The sequence below is a fragment of the Piliocolobus tephrosceles genome, chromosome Y, assembly GCF_002776525.5.
Source record: "Piliocolobus tephrosceles isolate RC106 chromosome Y, ASM277652v3, whole genome shotgun sequence".
Lineage (NCBI taxonomy): Eukaryota > Metazoa > Chordata > Mammalia > Primates > Cercopithecidae > Piliocolobus > Piliocolobus tephrosceles.
Window position 1 is genome coordinate 169,668 of NC_045456.1, and position 8,257 is coordinate 177,924.

The following is an 8,257-nucleotide window of genomic DNA, read 5'->3' on the forward strand; positions in this document are numbered from 1 at the left end:
TGCCTCAGCCTCCCGAGTAACTGGGATTACAGGCACGTGCCACCACGCCCAGCTAATTTTTTTGTATTTTTAGTAGAGATGGGGTTTCACCATGTTGGCCAGGCTGGTCTCGAACTCCTGACCTCAAATGATCCACCCGCCTTGGCCTCCCAAAGTGCTGGGATTACAGGTGTGAGCCACCACGCCCAGCCCGTGGTTCTTAAGTTGTAATCACTAACACTCTTGTGGTTGAACAGACTGCAAAATTTCACCAGATTTATACTTAGATGCCCAGACAAGAGACATTTGGAAGCCCTTCAACTTCCTTTGTAAAACCTCAGAAAGAGTGACCACACTGCTTGGGAGAGTAGCTCAGAATCCTTTGTGGCAGAGACTTGGAGGTTTACAAGAAGACCTCATTCCTTAGTTTCTGGCTGCCCAGAATTCATAGGGAATTTGCCAAGTACATTGTACCTCTGTATAGCTAAAGATTGGGTGGGGAAGAGCAAATGTCAATGGAGCATGAAAACCAGGTCCTTTTCCAGCACATCTCTCCTGGGGCATTAACATCCTGGGCTGGTGGCTTCTACTTTGGAGTGGGAGGCTCTGAAGGGCACAACCCATCCTGGCAGCCATGAAAACAGGTGGTCCCAGCTGCTGGATTTGTTGCCCTGTAAATCAGCAATGGGCATCCATGGGATGGTGATGTGACTCCTCCAAGGCCCAGGGTGGCAGGCATGCACTCATCCCAGTTAGATCCCCCACCATGCTTCAGGGGTGAAGCAGCAAGGCCCTCACAACTGCAGTGGGAGAAGAGCCTCACAGCATGGATGGCAGGAGGCTTCGCAGCCTCACAGGATGTCTGCAAATACCTTTCACTTATGCAGTTTGACAGTGCAGTGGTGCATGGAGACAGTGTCTTGGGCCTGGTAAGGAAACATTGGCCTCAGAAGCAGACTTCTTAAGTTGGAGTCTTGAGACTGAGGCTTCAAACAGTGTGGGAAGGGCCATGACATTTCCAGAAACCCTTCTCTTTTGCTGGCCAACAGATGGTGGCTGTAAATCTGCAGTACAGTCAGGTTAGAAAAGACGCAAGTATTTAGAGCGCTAGTAGAGCCATTATTTGAATAGTATGGAACATAATGGTTTCTTTGGTAACCAAGCCAGGGAGACACCTACACAAAGTTAGAATGCACTGGGCTCATTTCTGTTCCCCACCCCACCCCCTAATCCAGCAAGATTAAAATAGTATAAAGAGATAAATGAGATGCAGCAGCACTTCATACAACAGGGGATTTGTTCCCAACGAGAATGTATTAATGACCCATCTCTTATTTTGTGGACAACCAGATATAGCAGGTTTTTAGTTATGAATCTGTTTTCATGGTCACTCAGATGGTTTACTCTCTCTGCCCAGACTTCAGCACTTATATATAGATGGGGCACTGAGAAATATGACATAGGGAAAAAAGAGAAACATTTAACCCATTCCACACTGCACATATTCTTAGTGCTAACCAGGCGGAGGCAGCATAGAAAAGGCAAAATGAGTTTGAAAGGAAACCATTTGTCTTTGAAGAATAATTTCTCTTCAGCTCGATGAGTAATCGCTCTTCTAGCTGATAAAGTTCCAAATCCCTACTCTGGGTGAGACTTTGAAAGTATCAAATAACAGGATTCACATACAAAGAATCAAAAGTAAAAGACCCTCTCAGATTCATAGTGCCGTCCAGTAGAATTTTCTGTGATGATGGAAATAGTCTATATCTCAACTATCCAATGTAGAAACCACTGGCCACATGAGGCTATTTACATTTTAATTTTAAGAAATTTAGTTCACATAGTTGGAAGTAAAGCACTCCTCAGCAAATGCAAAAGAACAGAAATTATAACAAACTGCCTCTCAGACCACAGTGCAATCAAACTAGAACTCAAGACTAAGAAACTCAATCAAAACTGCTCAACTACATGGAAACTGAACAACCTGCTCCTGAATGACTACTGGGTAAATAAAAAAATGAAGGCAGAAATAAAGATGTTCTTTGAAACCAATGAGAACAAAGATACAACATACCAGAATCTCTGGGACACATTTGAAGCAGTGTGTAGAGGGAAATTTATAGCACTAAATGCCCACAAGAGAAAGCAGGAAAGATCTAAAATTGACACCCTGACATCATAATTAAAAGAACTGGAGAAGCAAGAGCAAACACATTCAAAAGCTAGCAGAAGGCAAGAAATAACTAAGATCAGAGCAGAACTGAAGGAGATAGAGACACAAAAAACCCTCCAAAAAATCAATGAATCCAGGAGCTGATTTTTTGAAAAGATGAACAAAATTGGTAGACCTTTAGCAAGACTAATAAAAAAGAAAAGAGAGAAGAATCAAATAGACACAATAAAAAATGATAAAGGAGATATCACCACCGACCCCACAGAAATACAAACTACCATCAGAGAATATTATAAACACCTCTACGTAAATAAACTAGAAAACCTAGAAGAAATGGATAAATTCCTGGACACATACACCCTCCCAAGACTAAACCAGGAAGAAGTTGAATCCCTGAATAGACCAATAGCAGGCTCTGAAATTGAGGCAATAATTAATAGCCTACCAACCAAAAAAAGTCCAGGACCAGATGAATTCACAGGTGAATTCTACCAGAGGTATAAGGAGGAACTGGTACCATTCCTTCTGAAATTATTCCAATCAATAGAAAAGGAGGGAATCCTCCCTAACTCATTTTATGAGACCAACATCATCCTGATACCAAAGCCGGGCAGAGATACAACAACAACAAAAAAGAGAATTTTAGACCAATATCCCTGATGAACACCGATGCAAAAGCCCTCAATAAAATACTGGCAAACCGAATCCAGCAGCACATCAAAAAGCTTATCCACCATGATCAAGTGGGCTTCATCCCTGGAATGCAAGACTGGTTCAACATACACAAATCAATAAACATAATCCATCATATAAACACAACCACAGACAAAAACCACATGATTATCTCAATAGATGCAGAAAAGGCCTTTGACAAAATTCAACAGCCCTTCATGCTAAAAACTCTCAATAAATTCGGTATTGATGGAACGTATCTCAAAACAATAAGAGCTATTTATGACAAACCCACAGCCAATATCATACTGAATGGGCAAAAACTGGAAGCATTTCCCTTAAAAACTGGCACAAGACAGGGATGCCCTCTCTCACCACTCCTATTCAACATAGTGTTGGAAGTTCTGGCCAGGGCAATCAGGCAGGAGAAAGAAATAAAGGGTATTCAATTAGGAAAAGAAGAAGTCAAATTGTCCCTGTTTGCAGATGACATGATTGTATATTTAGAAAACCCCATCGTCTCAGCCCAAAATCTCCTTAAGCTGATAAGCAACTTCAGCAAAGTCTCAGGATACAAAATCAATGTGCAAAAATCACAAGCATTCTTATACACCAGTAACAGACAAACAGAGAGCCAAATCATGAATGAACTCCCATTCACAATAGCTTCAAAGAGAATAAAATACCTAGGAATCCAACTTACAAGGGATGTAAAGGACCTCTTCAAGGAGAACTACAAACCACTGCTCAATGAAACAAAAGATGACACAAACAAATGGAAGAACTCCATGCTCATGGCTAGGAAGAATCAATATCATGAAAATGGCCATACTGCCCAAGGTAATTTATAGATTCAATGCCATCCCCATCAAGCCACCAATGACTTTCTTCACAGAATTGGAAAAAACTACTTTAAAGTTCATATGGAACCAAAAAAAAGCAATGGCAACAAAAGCCAAAATTGACAAATGGGATCTAATTAAACTAAAGAGCTTCTGCACAGCAAAAGAAACTACCATCAGAGTGAACAGGCAACCTACAGAATGAGAGAAAATGTTTGCAGTCTACTCATCTGACAAAGGGCTAATATCCAGAACCTACAAAGAACTCAAACAAATTTACAAGAAAAAAACAAACAATCCCATCCAAAAGTGGGCAAAGGATATGAACAGACAGTTCTCAAAAGACATTTATGCAGCCAACAGACACATGAGAAAATGCTCATCATCACTAGCCATCAGAGAAATGCAAATCAAAACCACAATGAGATACCATCTCACACCAGTTAGAATGGCGATCATTCAAAAGTCAGGAAACAACAGGTGCTGGAGAGGATGTGGAGAAATAGGAACACTTTTACATGTTGGTGGGACTGTAAACTAGTTCAACCATTGTGGAAGACAGTGTGGCAATTCCTCAAGGATCTAAAAGTAGAAATACCATTTGACCCAGCCATCCCATTACTGGATATATACCCAAAGGATTATAAATCATGCTGCTATAAAGACACATGCACACGTATGTGTATTGCGGCACTGTTCACAATAGCAAAGACTTGGAACCAACCCAAATGTCCATCAGTGACAGACTGGATTACGAAAATGTGGCACATATACACCATGGAATACTATGCAGCTGTAAAAAAGGATGAGTTCGTGTCCTTTGTAGGGACATGGATGCAGTTGGAAACCATCATTCTCAGCAAACTATCGCAAGAACAGAAAACCAAACACTGCATGTTCTCACTCATAGGTGGGAACTGAACAATGACATCACTTGGACACAGGAAGGGGAACATCACACACCAGGGCCTATTGTGGGGTGGGGGGAGGGGGGAGGGATAGCATTAGGAGATATACCTAATGTAAATGACGAGTTAATGGGTGCAGCACACCAACATGGCACATGTGTACATATGTAACAAACCTGCACATTGTGCACATGTACCCTAGAACTTAAAGTATAAAAAAAAAAAGGAAATAAGTCATCTTAGAGAAACACTCAATGAATATCATCAGTGCAAGATCTAACCTTATTCAACACAAGAAAATTCAAACTGGTGAATTTTCTGCTCTGCATATAACTAATATGAAAAATGTGGCCGGGCGCGGTGGCTCAAGCCTGTAATCCCAGCACTTTGGGAGGCCGAGACGGGCGGATCACGAGGTCAGGAGATCAAGACCATCCTGGCTATCACGGTGAAACCCCGTCTCTACTAAAAATACAAAAAAAAAACTAGCCGGGCGAGGTGGCGGGCGCCTGTAGTCCCAGCTACTTGGGAGGCTGAGGCAGGAGAATGGCGTGAACCCGGGAGGCGGAGCTTGCAGTGAGCTGAGATCCGGCCACTGCACTCCAGCCTGGGTGACAGAGCAAGACTCCGTCTCAACAAAAAAAAAAAAAAAAAAAAAAAAAAAAAAAAAAAAAGAAAAATGTTTCAGTAGTAACTCTTAATTTCTGAGGTACATGTGAATACAAAACGGAAAGAAACCTTATGAACGTAAGGACTGCAGAAGGCCTTCAGTTATCACTCATCCCTTTGGATACATATTATAATTCACATTAGAATAAAACACAATGACTGTAAGTAGCATTTTCAAGTCTTTAGCATTAGATCTGTCCTTAGAGAAGAGAAGAGAATACTGAGGAGAACCTCTATAAATGTGATTGATGCAGAAAAGTTTTCAGTGTAAGTGCCACTCCCATTGTGTTCATGAGAATTCACACCGGGGAAAAATCCTGTGGCTGTCATGATTATATTGGAAAAATATTCAGGAAGCACTCACGTTTGATGTACACATGAGAGCTCAAACTGGAGAAAACTGTAATCAATATGGAAGGGTTTTCCCTTACTGTGTACAAGAGAATACAAAATAGAATGCAAAGACTGTGGGGAAAAAAAAATTTAATTTAATTTAAAATTTAGTTCATCGGTTTAAGTTAAATAGCCATATGAGGCTAGTGGCTACTGGATTGGAGAGTGCAGTTAGAAATTCAGAAAGCAGATGATTTGCATTACTGTAAAATCACCAGTTAGTAATTTTGTCCTTCATGTTTCACTTTGCTGCTTTTTATTCTGATGTCAGCCTTGCTTGTCTGGAAGTCACCCCATAGGTTACCATAAGCAACATTTTACTTCACTGTTCTAATAATAGTGTTTCCAGGGGCCCTGAGCACTCCACAAACATCATCTCATTAATTCCTCCAAACTCCCGATGGGACAGGTATGGAGTACAGATAATTATGTTTAATTTTATAAAAGAGAAAAACAAACAGTAGTCTAAAAATGTAAATTATTCGCAGTAAAGGGCCTTCTGGAATCCCAATGTTACCTTCTTTGCCTTTCATTGTCCTTTGTAGTAGGAACTTAGTGTTTTCTCCTGTCAGTGTGAACCATTCGTCAAACATGTTGGGAATAAATGAAAAACCTACCGCATCTAGTTATAGATAGAATATGGTTTGGTTAACATTAGGTTTAAACAGCTAAATATTTATTTCCTTCTCATTTCTACTGTAAGACTTGAGACTATACTTTACTTCTAGGTAACCAAGATAATTAGAAATGTGCTACTTGTTTGGAGTAGCAAATCATCCTCAACTTTTGTTTGCCCTCTTTCGTGCCTCTTTCAGGGATATAATACATGTACTTTTTAAAAAAATGCTTCTTATACATGGTGCTTATGAGAGTGACCAGGAAGCATATGTTAATATGCTAACCAAACATTCATAGGAATTAAGGAGCTCTATGAAATGATTTTATTTGTACAATGGATATTTATGAAGCCCCTACTATGAGTCAACAAGTGTGCCTGGGACTGTGGATACAAAGTCAGCAAAACCAGACAGAATTCCAACTCTCGCATTTGAGAAGCTGACAGACATTGATCAAATAATCAGGACAATATATGTAAAATTTCACCTATAGCAGGTGCCATGGTGGGAAGGTACCTGAGCTTGTAATAGGGAGAATTAACATAGTCAGGGAAACCAGCGATACCTTGTCTGAAATTGGGGCCAAGAGCTAAAGGCTGAGTAGGAATCAACTAGGTGGAGGGCAGGTTGAGCAGAGAGTTGTAGGAAGAAGCAGCAGCATGTGCAAGACCCTGAGGTAACATGGAGCACGGTGAACACGAGGGACTGAAAGAATGCTGTTTTTGTTTGTTTGTTTGTTTTTGAGATGGAGTTCACTCTGTCATCCAGGCTGGAGTGCAGTGGCACAATCTCGGCTCACTGCAACCTCTGCCTCCCAGGTTCAAGCAATTCTCGTGCCTCAGCCTCCCAAGTAGCTGGGATTACAGGTGCCTGCCACCACACCCGGCTAATTGTTGTATTTTTAGTACAGACAGGGTTTCACCATGTTGGCCAGGCTCGTCTGAAACTCCTGACCTTAGGTGATCCGCCTGCCTTGGTCTCCCAAAGTGCTGGGATTACAGGCGTGAGCCACTGCGCCCAGCCAGAAGGCTGTTTTTCAGGAAACATATGGAGGAAAGTGAGCAAGGTGCAAGACAGCATTGGAGAGGTTGGCAGAAAGCAGACCAGGCAACACCCTCAGGCTACTTTAAGGAGCTATATTTTTACCTTACAAGCAATGGGTTCCGTTGAAGGGTTATTGGGTGGGGGTGGAGGGTGTAGCCCATGAAAGATGTACATTTTCAAAAGGTCACATTGGTTTATCTTGGAGAGTGGAGAACAGTTTGGATCATAGTTACACCAGGAGGTGGTGAGGAGCTGGCTTAGATTTGCAAAGACCATTCATTCTTTGCACCTGGATTTAATTTGAGCCTATCAGGCAGCCTCAGAAGTTGTGCTTAACCACGTTCCTCATCTATTGCATGATGTCTTTTGGTCTATTAGGGTGCTCTTATTTTTCTAGTAGACCTAACCTCAGCAGTGGTAGGTAGTGGGGAGTGGGGAAGTTCTGTCCTATTAGTGTTGTAAGAGTATCTTCTGTGACTCGTGATTTCACCGTCTTAGGGTTTTTCCTTTTTTCCTCTTTGTTGCTCGTTTTTTCCAGAAAAGGTAAACACTATTATTTCCTTTTTTCACTTTGATGTCTTGAATCCTTCATTATATGCTGACTTAAAAGTACTGTTTCAAATTCCTCTTCCACAAGGTTTTTGTCTTATTGTGTTCCAGGCTTGTGAGACCAACTATGAATCTAATATAAGAGTTTCTGGGGCCGGGCGCGGTGGCTCACGCCTGTAATCCCAGCACTTTGGGAGGCCGAGACGGGCGGATCACGAGGTCAGGAGATCGAGACCATCCTGGCTAACACGGTGAAACCCCGTCTCTACTAAAAACTTCAAAAAAAAACTAGCCGGGCGCGGTGGTGGGCGCCTGTAGTCCCAGCTACTCGGGAGGTTGAGGCAGGAGAATGGCGTGAACCCAGGAGGCGGAGCTTGCAGTGAGCCGAGATTGCGCCACTGCACTCCAGCC

The 8,257-nt window shown here is 41.9% G+C and overlaps 1 long non-coding RNA gene across 2 annotated transcripts in view; it reads left to right on the plus strand.

The window, feature by feature from the left end:
* The first annotated feature begins 775 nt into the window (after positions 1-775).
* The window catches only part of LOC116418598, a 916,691-nt gene continuing 909,209 nt past the window's right edge, over positions 776-8,257 (plus strand). For both annotated transcript variants that reach the window (XR_004228700.1, XR_004228701.1), the window contains exon 1: positions 776-908. This is a non-coding gene — a long non-coding RNA (uncharacterized LOC116418598). The remainder of the gene's footprint in view (positions 909-8,257) is intronic.